At 38.0% G+C, this 16312-nt stretch overlaps 1 protein-coding gene across 1 annotated transcript in view; it reads left to right on the top strand.

The window, feature by feature from the left end:
• LOC145666696 (sodium-coupled monocarboxylate transporter 1-like) overlaps positions 1–16312 on the top strand; it is a 167071-nt gene that overhangs the window by 69200 nt on the left and 81559 nt on the right. The window lies entirely within an intron of this gene.

The raw sequence follows: 16312 nt of genomic DNA, 5'->3' as shown, positions 1-16312 counted from the left end.
GTGATTTGCACCGTCTTGTGCATACTTATCCTATTTTGTTCACAATCTTTTCCAGAATCCCGTAAAAAGCAGTTAAATACTGTATGTATTCTTCACATTGATGAATATTGGTTACTTGTTTCCCAAACGTGATTGAAGGTATCAACATCTTTCGTTGGCACTTTAGAAGATAGTGACATGAAATACATCACAATACTGTTCGATGTGGCATGTTGCACTTCGTGTTGTACTTAGATGCTAGAATATATTTCAAGTATAATTAAAGAGTTCTAGGTAAGAAGGAGCTCTGCAAAAGGAAACATCATGCACATAATTCGCCTGTTTATTTCAAGAGTGATATAACTCAAAATTCCTAACTTTTCATAAGAAGCGTTTGAAAGTTTCGAAACGCAATAAAAATAAATGGGCGCAACAACGACACAAAGTGCTCTCTAGCGCCAAGTTTTGGTAGCACATCTGTAAAATTTTTACCAGAGATAGACATCAAGATTAGCTTTCATTTTCTACCCATACGTCAATAATGGCAATTTTTGAGTTATGCCATTCTTGAAATAAACATGTGATCAGTGGCGAAGGGTGATAGTTTTAAGAGGGTAGGCCCCATGTAATAAAGTATAATAATAATAATAATATTAAGCAAATTATCGATAGACATAAACAGTGGCGTATTTAAGGTGGGATTCTGAGCTTAAGGTCCCCGAAATAGTATTTAATATATTGAAGTAAATGAAATATCTTGCAAAATTTTCACATTTCCAGGTACCAAGTTAGCCAAGACTCCCCCGAAACAAAATCGTAAATACGCCACTGGACATAAATATTTTACTACAGAAACACAAGAAGAAAATTTACATGAATTTCACGTAATTGTAGACCATCGACAGCACTTATTCAATCCGAGCTGATCTAATTCGCCGTAATGCAATTAATTGTTTCAATTGGGCGTGATCGGGTGGAAACGATGGATTATCGCATTATCTGTGCTTCACAAGACATATATGCTGTTTCGTCTACTTGTACTGAAACAAACTCTGTAAAATTTCGTCTTTAATTATTTGTTCAAAACACAACAAACATTCATTCAAGTCATTTTGTATTTCACTTAATTCTCCTTTAAAACAGAATCAGACTTACATATTTTTTCATACGCTGCTCTTTATGTCAACACCTCTGTTTGTTCTTTCAACACAGGTGTTGGTCTTCGTTCCTTAATAACACATTAATTTTCAAAAGACCACTGGCATAAAGGATTCTTTAATAGGAATTATATTATGTTTATAATCTCTACTTACTGGAATTTTCTCTCATTCAATTTTGCAAATGTAAGAAAAAAAGTCACTCGCAGTATCTCAAAAGCACAAACTCTCTACTCAATTCTAATGTCTGATTTCGTACAGGTTTGCGTCAACGTAACGGAATAAAGGGACATTAGTTTGCGATAATAGGCGTAGCACCTTTAGAATTACTTGTTCCAGCTTTTGCGTTGCGTTAGAGTCCGCAAAATTAAGCAAAGTTGGTACGGAATGGGGCCCCACGTTATCTTGCTCTTTATTTGTTTAACATATCGAATCGAAATCGAAGGTCTCGAGAGAAGCGCTTTATGTAGAAACGAAAGTCGATAAGCGCTGAGGCCGGTTTCTTTCGCAGGTTATTACCAACACCTTCTCTCGCGGGATTTTCTGAGTAGCTTGGCGGCAGTTGTACTTAGGGCTGTTCCGATAATCGAGTAATCGATAACAATTTGATAAAATTTCAAAACCGTTTCATCGATAAAGAATTTTAATTTTATCGAATTATCGAACTTTCGAGACTCCCGAAATGTTCGAGACTCTCGAAATGATCGAGACTCCCGAAATGTTCGAGACACTCGAAATGTTCGAGACTCTTGAAATGTTCGGGACTCCCAAAATGTTCGAGACTCTCGAAGTGTTCGAGGCACTCGAAATGTAAGAAACATTAGACAACTTCGAGAGTCTCGAATTGTTTGAAAGCAGCAAATACAGAAACGTATCAATATGATCGCATTTGTCGAGTCGCTTGAATATTTTGAAAAGTTCGGGATTATCGGAGTGTTCGGAAGAAACAATGAATTCGAGGTTATCATAGTTGTATATAATATGTATTACATATATGCAAAGTGTTTATTTTAAAACTTCTCTCCTTAGCAATGAAGTGAAGGGAAAGTTTTTTTCCCCACAGATCTGTATAAGGTTTAAGAAGTCTGTCAGAAGAGAGAAAGAGGAAGAGAAAACATGCATCACCTGAATGGAATTGGAATCCAAGACACCATTAGTCTAGTAATAGTCACTTTGCCGATTGCGCCAATAACGGGGCAGGCAGAAAAATAATTTTAATATGATTTCGAGGGTTTAATTTAAAGTTCTGTATAGAGACAACTACTGATATAGGTAGAGGTAAGGAAAGTCGATAAGGCTGAAGACTTATCAAACTTCCGTTTCGAAAATTTACTCTCCGGCGCTCGAATGCCTTCGAGTATTTGAGATTGTCGTGAAACAAACCTTGAGAATTTTGGGTGCGAAGCTCCCTATTACAGGCCGTCCTGTCTGTCTGTTTGCATGTGGCATCCGACGATAACTTTCGAACGGATTTTGATGGAACTTATTTTAAAATGCTCTCTTTTGCTTTCACCAGACACCTATTGTTTTGGTTGCCATACCACAAGGGGATTTTTCCCGAATTGAAGTATTTGTTCTTACTTTGGGCGTAGGCGTGTGAAAGCTACGATAACTTTCGAATGAATTATCCGATTTTAAAGAGGATTGGTCTAAATGCATATGTCAGGTATCTGTTGCTCTTGGTTACTTTACGATATTTGATTTTGTGCATAAGATGCCGTGCGGCTCTGGGCATTACCAACCTCAGATTCAATGCGTACCTGGGAGGGGGGGATGCGGCCGAAGCGTGGTGCCGACACCACCACATTCATCTATGACTGAGGGCACAGTCCCTACATGCCCTCATGGCATGATGCTATGCACAAGGGAGAACTTTACATATGACAGAACGAAGACTAAAGGAAAATGAAATGAAGTGAAATCTTCCAGTTTAATGACCTACTATTATGTCTGTTAGGCTAAGGGAGAAGTATGATTAAGGCAAGTGAATGATGATGAAATAATTGGTGGAATGGGAATGTGGAAGGAAACGGGAGTACACCGAGAAAACCCACGGACACGATGTTGTCCACCACAAACTTACTTGGTCGGGGATCGAACCAGGGAGGGATAAAAGGGATGAAGGGGAAAGGGGAGAAAAACACACATCCTCTGACTTACATTTCAATGGCTCTGATTCAATTTCCATATCAAATTAAAATAACTTTCGACCACTTCTTAAGGAAAAATAGAAAACATTATTTCCTCAAGGGTTCTCTCAGCTGCTTCGTATATTGTTGCAAACAGACTTTCAAAGAAAGATGGTCGTGCAGTTACTTGCTTTGCAGTTGTTGAAAGAAACATTAGACCCTATCTCTCCTGTTGTGTCTTGCATACAATAGACTACTTATCATTGTTTTTTTCTTTTCCGAAACAAGAAGCCAATGTCTTTAAAACCCATTACGATTACATTGCACTTCGGTTGTAATCAGATTTTTCTATGGGAAACAAGATTATACTCCTAATTCAAGCTAAAACGGTACTGAAAAGTGTGTTCAAGTTACTGAAGTGAAAATGTCAGCGAAAAGATCATATGGGATATTTGGATCATTCTGAAATTTGGATATTTGGATAGGACACATACTAGTTCCTAAATAAAACCTTGACCGGACTACGGTAGATCCTATAGTATTGGAGCTATGGACCTATAAAGTTAATTTATTCATGTTTTCGGCATCCTATAACTCCAAAAGGAAGCATTTGTGCACCCAGATTGGTCTATACTTTTTGTTTTATCTTGGTCTCAGGATAGGGTTGCCATATTTTGAAATTAGAAAAGCGGGGGATTCTAAACCGTAAGTACTTATGTGAATTTGTGTATTAGAAATACTGACGATCCTTCTGACCATTTTTTTTAGTGATTTCTTTGTTAAGTGACACTTCCAATGTACTTTTCTAACAAAACTAAAATAAAGAAAATTTAGTTTTTGCCTTTAATGTTTTATTAAGTTTAACAAATGTGAGTCTCGAATTGTAAAGTAAGTATTAAATAAGTATTACAGTAAAATATCTCTAATAAGGATTTCTCTAAGACAAGTTTTCAAAAAAAAAAAAAAGCGCTATATGGCAGATGTTGTTCATACGGTTTTCTCTCTAAGGAATACAAAATAATTTCTAAACTTTTATCGTAAGAAAGCTAAAACATATTTAGGAGTCTTGGTATAAAATTTCTGATCATTTTCAAAGATTTCTACTTGAAATCATACTAACATACGAAAATACCACAGTTTCACAATATATGAAATACAGTATAAACATTTTAAAAGAAAAAATACTAATAATGAATCTAATCTAAACAATATGCTAAGGATCCGTAGGTTCAATTTGCAATCATTTCTGAATATATAAAGACTAGTTGAACATATAGATTACGTAACAACATAGACGTGTTCAGTTGAACTGGACAGAATGTTATCAAAGAAATACGCACCCATGAGATCATACATTAGTATTCATGGGTTGAACCAAAATGTGTATGATTATGCCAAATTTTTTACATTTTTCATTCCCTTTAACTTCCTTTAAAAAATCTCGATGGCATAAAATCTTATCATAAAATTCTACGAATGATACGTCTTTCATATTGTACAAAACCAGTAGTAATAATTTGACAGTTTTTGCGTTCATCTTGTTTCTGTCATCTGTCCATTCACGATTGAGATTGACACAGAAATAATAATAATAATAATAATAATAATAAATCATTAAGGGAAGAAGTAAAGGACGGAAATATGTTGTTGACAAAACCAAATATATATTTATGGGATTCTTTGTAACTAAATGCTTAGAACTTGCACCCTTGCAGGAGTCGGGTTCGATTTTCGGTGGCAGGTACTGTGGTTTGTAGATCTACGTCCCATGTAGCTTAGTAGCGTACGTGTTGAAATGAAGTTGAACTCGAAGTAATAAAAATGAAAAATGAAATGAAATTTTTAAGTTTTACGTCCCACGGATATGCCGATTAGGCTAAAGGAGACGGTGATGATGAGAAATGAATGAAATGAAGAAAGTGGGAGGAAACGGGAAACCCCGAGGAAACCCACGAGCACGGTGTTTGTCCACCACAAAGTCCACACGGCGCGAGCTGGGGTCGAACTAGGGACCACAAGCACCGGAGTAAGTGATAAAAATATATAAACAAAAATATAGGTAAGTGGAAGAGTATTACCTGCGTCTAACAAAAGAATATAAATTGAGAAATTAATTACAAAGTTTATGTTTACTTTGGAGCTGCAACACCTCAAAAAAAAAAAAAAAAAAAAAAAGTATGGAAATAATATGCATATGTATATAGTCGTAATGACAGGATTGCTCTCATGCAAATCCTCCTCTAAGGCAAATCTCTTAGCAGAAAGAGAGCCGTCCTGTGAATTCTCAGGAACCTCATTCAAGCTAGTTCAGGCCAACTGTCATCCGGCGAATCTAAATTATTCCCCTTCATGTCAGCATCTTCAAAACCCAGGGAACTCACTCAATGAAAAGGATTTAGTTCTAAATATCTAAAAATTTTCGACATACGGAAGTAGTTAAAGAACTTCATTTTGTCTGCACAGAGATCACGATACAAAGTATGATACAGGCCAGTTTGCAATCTCGTTGATAGCATAGGATGCACGGACATTCGTTTTTTTTTTTTCTCTCTACGTTTCTTCTTTTTGAGCAGCAAAATAAGAAGAAGTGCTTGCTTACTATTAACAGCTATTTCTCAAAGTGGAATAACTTGAGACAGTGGAAATGCTTCTACGAACTATATGAACCGGATAGTCGCCGAATGGACACTGAAATCTCAAACCATGAATAGCTATATGTGCGCTTCTGTGTGTTCGATGTATTTCTATGTGTCCTGGCAACACCATTCATAACATGGGCAATAAAAGGGGTGGGGAAACAGAAAATAACAAGAAGTCTTGGTACCTGCTGTCAGTTGCTCGTCTTTTCATAAGCAGTGGCGCAACTCAGTGTTTCCACTCAGTGGATGCGAATGAAGGGGACGTAACAAGAAGTCTTGGTATAGTAAAATCGCTCGAACCATCCCCACGCGGCTACAAAGGAAGCGGAACACAATTGAAGGAAACCGCGTGTTTCTTTGTTACATGGGAGGGATAATTCAACATGTCCTTCCAGTTGAGGGTGGCCTGCCAGTTGACCTGCTGAAAAAGAAAGCGATGTTGCAATTTTCACCCTCTTGCTTACTGTTCTTCAGTAGTCTTCGCAGAAAGACAGATTTATCTAGTTGTTTTTTTGTTACTTTTGTTTTCATTGCATCCTCCTTCCGTCTCCTTTAGCTTGGAGGGCATAATTCTGGGGCGTTAAACTGAAATATTTAATTTAATTTGAATTCGTTGTAATGAAAAGAAAAAAGAAATCAATCATTAGTTTCATGATATGTGCTTATATTACTCTTAAATATAGCATATTGTTAATATTATGTAACTTCCATAACGATAACGCTTGTACGAACCAAACATGTTAAGTAGTTCGCCCCTGTCCTCCCCCCCGCAAGGCAATGCCGCAGAAGCCTGATGAGAAAAAAATACAATCTTTCTTTGCCGCTCCCAGAAATCCGTCCTTGACCACCCCTGTCCATACTATTATACTGAATTCCTTTAATGATTGTTGTGTTTTATTATTATTATTATTATTATTATTATTATTATTATTATTATTATTATTATTATTATTATTATTATTATTATTATTATTGTTGTTGTTGTTGTTGTTAAAATGTATCCATCGATAATAAAAGTTTAACGATGGCAACAACGTATTACTTCGACACCGAACACGTGCCGTTTATGGCTTATTTGGAGTGTTATTTATGAGGGTGGTTAGGGCAAATTTTCTGCTTGAGTACAAAGGAAGCCGGTTGGGGACGAATAGAACGTCTCGACTTTACCTGCTGTCAGTTGCTCGTCTTTTCATAAGCAGTGGCGCAACTCAGTGTTTCCACTCAGTGGATGCGAATGAAGGGGACGTTAGTATCAAATCCATAGTTTTCGCGGTCGCTGAGATCAATGGTGATACTCCCACAGGCGTTGACTTCCAAATACAGCCCCTGTGCGAAGCATGTGTATATTCAACTAGTTTTACAATATATGCGTTCCTTTCTCTGTTGAATCAAATGCTAACAGAACTTTCTTTCAACAGAACTTTTTGTTTTTATTATTCCTCAACTACTGTCGGTTCCAAATGACAGGTTAAAGGAGCAACAGAAAATTGTCCTTGAAATGACATATTTGATACTGCAAGGATGCGATGACGAAAAGTTATGATTAAAAATGTCCACGCTGTTACACAACGGCACTTACGTTTTCGAAAGCTTGAAATCTCCCTGACTAGTAGCAGGAATTTTGAGAATTCCATAACTTTTCTTGATTTTTCAAATTCTCTGACTCTTCCAGAATACCTCGCTTACCTCGCCACCATATTGCAAGTAATACAAATCTCCTCATAAGAAAGAGTAAGCAAAAGCTTCCTGTAGTTTCCTTTATAATTTTTAACGCTGATCCTTCTTTTTGTCATTTCATTTGGTTTTTTCCTTCCTTATTTTTTTTTCATTTCTGGTCTCGAAGGGGAGTCCGGGCCCCCTGGCTACGTGCCTGAGTGTTGATTACAGATTTTCTCGTGGAAGAATTTAATTACACTATAGGTGAAAAGCAGTACTGCAAAAATACATGTAATTCATATTGAGCACGATAGGAGACAATGTTCATTTCAGATTTTCCAGTGCGGGGGGATTGAATAAACGATGGGTGAATATAGTAGGTATACTGTGAAAATTCTGGTAACTCAGATTGAGCACGCTTGGGAAATGCCCTACAGGGAATTTCGAAGCTCTAGGCCCAAGAAACACCTCTGTAATCATCACTGACTGCCATTTCAATAATGTGTTTTATGGTCTTATGTCCGTGTTCACATCCTTTCCCTCCTCCTCCAACTGGATACTTGATACTTTTTCTATTCCAAAGTTTTGTGCTAGTTTTCTGCCGAAACCTTGAGTTTTGAACTCTCATCGGTTTCGAGTTAGTTAATTATTTCAGTTTAGAATTCCATTTCTGCATCGAGATTATATGAGACGTAGACTCAAACATTATGATGAAACTCAAACACAGTAATCGTCCAAATTTTGTAAGAGACTCCCACTGGGAATCGAACTTGCAACTACGTGCACGAAAGGCGCGCGTGCTAGCTACTAGAACACCGGAAATGGCGTCACCATTTTTTAGTCTCTTCAAAATTAAGTTGTATTTACTTACAAGTTGTATGTACTTGCATTATAAGAAACAAACATAAATTAAAATTATAAGAAAATTTTAATAAAATCTTTATAAACGTTTAAGAATATGTCGAAAAGGCCAGAAATTTCTCAATCTCTTTCCCTCCCATGTCGTGGTGGTATTTAGAAGTATACTTTAAACATAATAATAACAAAAAAAAACTCTACAGTCGCACCTTCAACATTGGATGGCAAATAGTCTAGTTTTTCTTAATGCATAAGTTTACATTAATTAAATTCAAAAGTTGCATTCTAACTTCCTTTTGAATTGTATGAAAAGTACCACTATTCGTCTTAGCACTAATGAGAACTATGGATTCGCCTTTAATATCCGTCATTTTTGATTACTTTTAAAATGTCACTCTTCACGATTCTTCATAGACGAACTTGAACGGCATGGAAACAGTCATTATCCATATCAGCGACTCACCCGAAAACTATGGATTCAACACGAATATCGATCATTACAATTATTTTAAAATGTCAGCTCTCCCATCCCCACTCCTTGGGATGCTAGGGGTTCCTTACCCTCCCGCGTATTTCTTTCCAGATTGTAAGACATATCGGGCCTTATGCAGAGTCATTCTGACGCGTGATTAGTATCATACTAAAGAGTTCGACTAACATATGTTTCGTGCAGTAGTCAGGTCTTTAGCATGACGCTAATCATTCTTCAAAACGACTCTGCATAAGGCGGATCAAGTTTAGTTGGAATTAAATCAAGTGTTACATAAATATGTAGGAAAAAATTTTTTAAAATTAATGGAGGTGACTCTTGAACTGGAATTGGCAGAAATCAACGACTTCTGGTTTAAGATTGATCACTGTAGAGCAAAAGACGTTAGTAGAAAACTAGAAGCTGTTTCTGAAAATCGATTAAGCGTCCTAAGAATGCATATTATATCTGTTCTTAACCTACAAATAAAACAGGAAGTGGTTGCGATTAACTATTTCCTGTTTTTAGCGTTGATTGCTATGGAAGAAAAACTGTAATAGATAACAAAACGCTGTTTTCCATAATCGATTAACCATCCGTTCTCATCTCCATCCTTAACCCTATACTAAAACCGGAGATGGTAGACATCAACCCTTTCCTGTTTTAACGTTGATTACTGCAGAGCAGAAACCGTAACCCGGTTTTCTAGAATCCACTAAGAATACACTTCATCTTCATCCTTTAGCCTGTACTAAAACTGGAACTGGTAGATATCAACCTCTATACGGAAGTAGGTAGCAAGACGCAGTTTTCTGCAATCAATTAAGCACCCCAAGAATATAATGGTGTCACCAATCCAATCCCTCTACTAACACCGGGAGTGGTATAAATTTACTATCACTTCCTATTTCATTATTAATTAAGAAAATATTGTGTGAGCCTCCTTAGTGTCTTCATCAGAGTTTATTCAATACGAGCCTTCGTCTTGCTGAAGGCTTTGCCCTCAGACTCGCATATTTGTTCGGTCTAACGCTTTGCATCTCAAACCTGCAATCATCAGTGTTTGCTAGGCTTACGGCCTCGCACCTCACATACCTGCAAGTATACTGAATTTCAGTTGAAATACCTGGGGGCTTTGCTCCCAGGCCACCGTGTTTGTTCGGCCTATGGCCTTGCACCAGGGACGGCGCCAGGAACGCTTGATGGGGTGGGCGGAAAGAGGCGGACCTAGTTGCTGGGTGGGCGGACAACGAAAATGAGAACTGGGCAATGCAGACATTTTTTGACAATAATTAAATTTCAATTTTTATACTCTTTAGTTAGCTAAGGCTCAGACCGAAATAGGGGAGAAACAAGGATGTGGAAAACAGCTGTGTTGGCCTTATACAAGGTGCCATTCCAGAATTCACCTGGTAAGACTGAAGAGATGCAGGACTTAGGATGGGCTGCGGGAGTTCGTGGCAATATGCTCGACCTACCGAATTCCGCGTGGCACACACACTACCTCTACTTTCAGCTTTTTAAACAATAATAACGGTGTGTTCTGTGTAGTCGAAGAAGTTCAAGACTGCTTTACCTCCTCTCCCTCCAAGAATGCACATGAATGCATAGAAATAGAAGGTTCAAACAACGCAGACTAACAGATAATACTCTACTTTTCGTTAATAACATAAAATACACAATAAGTAGGTAAAGTAAAACAAGGATAAAATAGGCTGCTGCAAACATTTTTATCTTTGAAGTATTTATTACAAGCAAGCAAGAGACAAAACTATAAATGAGTAACTTCAGAAGCAATGCTGTCGTCTTCGCTCTCTCCAACATCTAGTTCATTTTCACTTTCCTCGAAATCGAACACTTCAAATTGCGAATCCTGGTTGTCACATGTATTTGTATTGTCTTTTTCCCCATTGAAGAAGAAGGATTATCACTAACATCAACGGATTGAAAATCGCGCTTCTTTGAACACGAGAAAGACACCGAGCCTGACAAGAAATCGTTAAATTTTTTCGACATATTAGCTGAACAAGCACCGACCGTGTGAGGTGCAGGTAGCCAGAGCCGAAACTAAGGTTACCAAAGAACACCAACAGAAATAAAAATAAAATAAAACAGGTGGAGTGGCTGGGAATATTCAAATTAAGCTGTAGAATTTAAATAAAATGCAAATTACCAGGAATCTGCATACCTAATTCCGTGCTTGGAGATGAGGGAGATCTCCTGTAGAAGCCGCCACTGCCACAAACAAATTCGGTAGAGCATGAAAAATTTCAGTTAATAAGAACAACAGATCTCAGGGTTATCTGTGCAACAGTCATGGCCTTGAAGCTACTATAGTGAGTTTATGGAAAATAACAAAAGGTTAAAAAAAAATCTATACTTTAAATTAACAGGTAGCAGCCTGTTTTACAACTCACTATACTCATGACTGTTAGCAATGGTTCTCTGGGCATTATACTCTCTGGGCCCCATTCAGAGAGCTGGTCAGACATACATACAACAAGGGAACATGCTTCCTTGTCTCACCCTCCTGAAACAGAACATTTTAATTAGTAGTAGGTACTCACCCTGCAGCAAATTGAGATCAAGACAAATTCTGGTTAGAGATAGCGGTTTATTTTCATGGTAATAGAACATCAAGATGAGTGCTGTTGATGTTAACACTCCACTACACTGAGACTTAAACTTCCTTCTGTAGTGCACTACTAAACACATACGCTATTTTATAGATATTTAGATATACAACACTTCTTTCATTCACTATATAAGAAAATATTTAACCGAGGGGAGGACGAAACTTGATATTTGAGGTCTGGTTGACCTCAGAAAATGAAAGGAAATTTTATTTACAAATTTCTTTAACTCCTCATTTTGTGAGTTCACAGTCTCTGACAGTCTCAGAGAGGAGCAATTACTATCACACAAATTTCCATATTGAAACAACACAGTAATGAAGATAAAATTTAAAAGAAACAAGATAAAACTGATGAAATATCTTAATATGTTCGCTGTACTGTTCTGGTAGCTAACAGATCACTCACTCACACAGTTCTAGCTCGAAGTTACCATGTCCTTTCACATTTCCATTCCACTGCGAAGGTTGAAATGTTCTTTAAAATGTTTACTACGCTGGGCGGTGAATTATATGGATGTGGACATGTTGAATGTCCATGAAAACAAGCAATACCAATTGCTTGGAACCTTGTTCAAAAAGTCCAAGGAAGGCACTGTGTTAGTGACGTTACAGGCCTTTTTTAAAATACCTCAACTAGAGATATTGAAGGTTTACTTTTCCACTGCCATACTGGAAAGGTAATTGCTTCCCCAAACTAAAGGTGGGGTTTTAGACAAGATGTCTACTTAGTTCCTCTTCATACAAGTTACGGGTAGCACTCTGTTGAGAAAAAAAATTCTTTGATTTCAAAAGTAACTTTCCATTGTAAATTTTCGTTAATATGTACGACTTAGTTATCACTACTTCAGATATGTGCACTGTTCAAACTTTCAGTAACTCACAAACCAAGTTGATAAGTACAAGCAAAGTTCACTACACACACGAGTTCCGATACATGTCGGTTCATGTATTTCTCAACAGGAATCTCCACGGGGACCGATGTCCTCACATATCCTGGGTTATAACTGCCCGATAAGTAAGGAAGTATAGATGACTTCCTTCTGTCGATTGAACGTGTTTTCACTTCCAGAGCAAAAGTCGAACTCACTTGTTCACCACCGAACAAGTATATTAACTGCCCAAAACTTCAGAAAAAGAAGGACTCGCTCCTTCTTGGGTCTTGCTACAAAGGTTTTGTTGCCCCAGGCAAATCTTCTGGGTGGTCTTTCGCAAATTCCAACTCGAAAAGCTGCCTCTAGTTGCAGATTCTCTCAGCACCCTTTGACAAGTGCTGCCAATACTTCAAGTGGTGGTGACATTTGACACTTCCGCTCAACACAGAAGTCTATGATGTTTTTAAACAACAAAAATTATTTTCACTTGTAAACCGTATTATGAATAATAGAAGAACAGGTTATTATACACAAAAATAAAGTAAAATATACATAGAATACATAGGTATAACTGACATAAACTGTCATCTCTCTCAGTACTGGAAATAAGCCCATTTTCCTGCGGCTGCCTTTCAAGACGTCTGCTACTAATCGGCATCCATGTTTGTAAGGAGAGAGAAAAAGGAAACATCTTTGGTTATTTTTAATTTTGACAATTACAAGAGCCAAATGTCTTGTACGTAAGGGATACACGTTGACTAAAATAGTCATGAATTTTGAACGGTATTTCCAAGAACGAATGAGCGTAATACGTTAATATTAATATTTTACATAGAAAAATGAGTCAAAATAAAGTATAACATTTTAAACTAGTTGTGCATTCTGGGTAAAACTATAGGTTCGCTCGCTGACGATACCGGTCATGGGTGAAAGGGGGGCGGAAGAGACGCTTGAGCTCGCTGCACACAAAATACACCTATAGAAATCCAAAAACTCACATGTTGACGCTAGAAATTTTATAACTTTTTAAACAATAGAAATTGAGCGTCTGTCGGCACTGTTTCCAATTCAGTGTAGCTTCACTAAAAGAAGTGAGTAGGATCCTTCCTGTGTTTAATGAGTCTTATTCTGTTGCTCATTTGGTGCTTTCTTGAAACTGTTAGTTGTGAAGGACCTCACAAACAGTATACTAGGCGACTACGTGTCGCGAGAAAAAAAATTCTCTGTCAGCGCTCGCTCCGTCTTCCACGTTCTAACTCAATGCATGATTCCTATAGAATATGCTTATTTCTTCTTTAATTAATCTTACGTAGAGTAATCATATTACTATCTTCCTTCATCCCCATGTAATACATATATAATGCAATGACCCAGTAATAATATGCACGCAATAAACTCAGATATAATTAACCTATAAAGGAAATAATGTACATGAATAAATATAATATAATACAATATTGTATTAATATTTCCGTACTACGCTCGGTGTTTTAAACATCTTTAATCATAATAATAGAATAATATTCACTATGCATACTAATTAATAAGCAATTAATTTGATCACAAATTAAGCTATTTACATATTGATATGTAAATGTGCCCCTCATCTGCATTTTGATATGCAGATGAAGGAGAAGGACTCTGGCCTTCTACAGTATTTTCCCCCCTATGATTCTAGGTGCTGTACTTGCTAGTACAGGACGTAGATCATAAAGAGGGCACATTTTTGTTCCTGAAATACAATGACAATAAACAGTGGTAAAAAAAATCATACAAGGTAAATCAAAAGTAAACACAATACACAGCAATACCAATAAACAAAAACTAAATTCAGAGAATTCAGGAAGCCCTAACTTTACATAAACCTGAATATACACAAAATCCCCATAAATGCATAAACACTAATACACTATTACACGAAATTTACACTATAGCACTACACTATATACACTATTTGTCACTTCCGGGATTCGATGCGTTATGTGTAATACTATTGGATCTCTATTGCACCAGTACCACTGTGTTTTTCTTCCTCTCTAGAAACATACTTCTTGAGAAGGTATGCATTCCTGGTCATCTTGACCTCACTTGTCGCAGGATCCGCTAGTGTGTACATATTTCTTCCCGTGGTTGCAACAATTTTCCACGGGCCACAGTATAAGAGTAAGAGTTTCTTCGAAACACCTGCTAGAGCATCCGACTTAGGGAAAACTCTAGATAGAACAAGGTCACCCACATTGTACTCTACTGTACGGTGTGACTTGTCGAAGTTTCGTTTTCGTGCAGCAGCATTCTTTTTGTGATTCTTTCTCGCAATCTCAATGTAATACTGCACGTCATGGCGCTGATCCACTTCTGGAATCTCGAATAGCCTGGCTATGTCTCTAGACATACACTGTCCAAAGTTTCATTCAAAGGCTGACACGCCAGTGGTCAGGTGTTTCGCGGAGTTCAAACACTTCTCTATTTTATCTAAGTATTTGGGCCACAATCTTTGGTTATCATGGCACAATTTACGTAGTAAACGTACGGTCGACTTCACGGCCACTTCCGCCATTTCCCCTTGAGGATAATATGGAGTAGAAGTGATGTGCCTGATACCAAGGTCTGCTAACTCTGTTTTCCAGCGGTCAGACTGGAAAGGTGACCCTCTGTCTGTCAAGACGAGTTCCACACTAGGGTTCACTTTTAAGTACTCCTTTAGTTTCCTTATAGCAGTGGTAGTGTTCGCTTTCCTACAAGCATATAGTCCAATGAGTTTAGAAAAAGCGTCGTAAAACACTAAAATGTAGTGGACTCCCCCAATTCCCTTGGTTATGGGTCCTAACCAATCCGCACAGACCAAGCAGCCTGGCTTCTCAACGACGACGGGATTCAGTGGTCCCGGCCGATAACATTGGGGAGGGTTGCTTTTCTGGCATAATTCGCAGGAAGCACAAAATTTCCTCACGCTTGCTCTCATTTTGGGCCATACGAAGAATTCAGATAGAAGTGGTAGTAATTTGCTGGCCGACATGTGCCCTCGATCTGTATGGTAATAATCGAGCAGTGGAATTACTAACACTTCTGGGATGCATATTCGGACTCCTTCCCGGTCACGCTTACATAAGCGTCCGTTCAACACTTCAAAACGGTGACAAGCACCATTCACTCTTGGTGAGTCCGTCTTCTCTTCAACTGCTCTCTTGATCTTGCCGTAGACAGGATCTGAAGACTGCATCTCCGGTAGTATGGCAATCATCTTCCTCAACTCACATGGAATTTCCGTCAGGATGGACATCAGCGACTCCTGGAGGATTGGCTTCCGTGCAACACTGAGGTCTTCTTCTGTGTGAGGAGGGTACCTTGAGTGATAATCACTCAAATTTTCGTTGGACTTGACAAACTGAAATTCAAAGTTAAAATTGGAGAGCAGCATCGCCCACCGGGTGATGCGCTGGTTTGTAAGCCTACAGTATAGAATGAACTTCAGAGCAAGGTGGTCGCTGCGAATTATGAATTTAGTTCCTACTAAATATTGTTTGAATTTAACAACCCCATCTATTAGTCCAAAAAACTTCTTTTCAGTAACAGAGTAGTTCTTCTGAGCAGCATTGAACACACGTGATGTGAATGCGATGACCCTAATGTCATCATTATCATCACGCTGGTACAATAGAGATGAACACGCAATGTCACACGCATCCGACTCTAATATCAGCTGTTTGTCAGGCAGGACGGTTTTCAGCACCACTTCTTCTTGAAAGATCTGTTTGATCTTGTCCATCGCTGCGTGATGTTCGGGTTCCCACTTGAACCTCGCATTCTTCTTCAGTAGTTGGAACAACGGATGGAGAACTTCCGAGTACTTCCTACTGAAGCATCTGGAATATTGGCAGTAGCCAATGAAGGAACGCAGTTCCTTCACGTTCCGGGGTG

This window comes from Thermobia domestica, chromosome 12 (genome assembly GCF_964235325.1).
Source record: "Thermobia domestica chromosome 12, izTheDome1.hap1.1, whole genome shotgun sequence".
NCBI classification, from domain to species: Eukaryota; Metazoa; Arthropoda; class Insecta; order Zygentoma; family Lepismatidae; genus Thermobia; species Thermobia domestica.
Note: the sequence above shows the minus strand (reverse complement) of the source record. Positions and strands in the feature narration are given on the sequence as shown.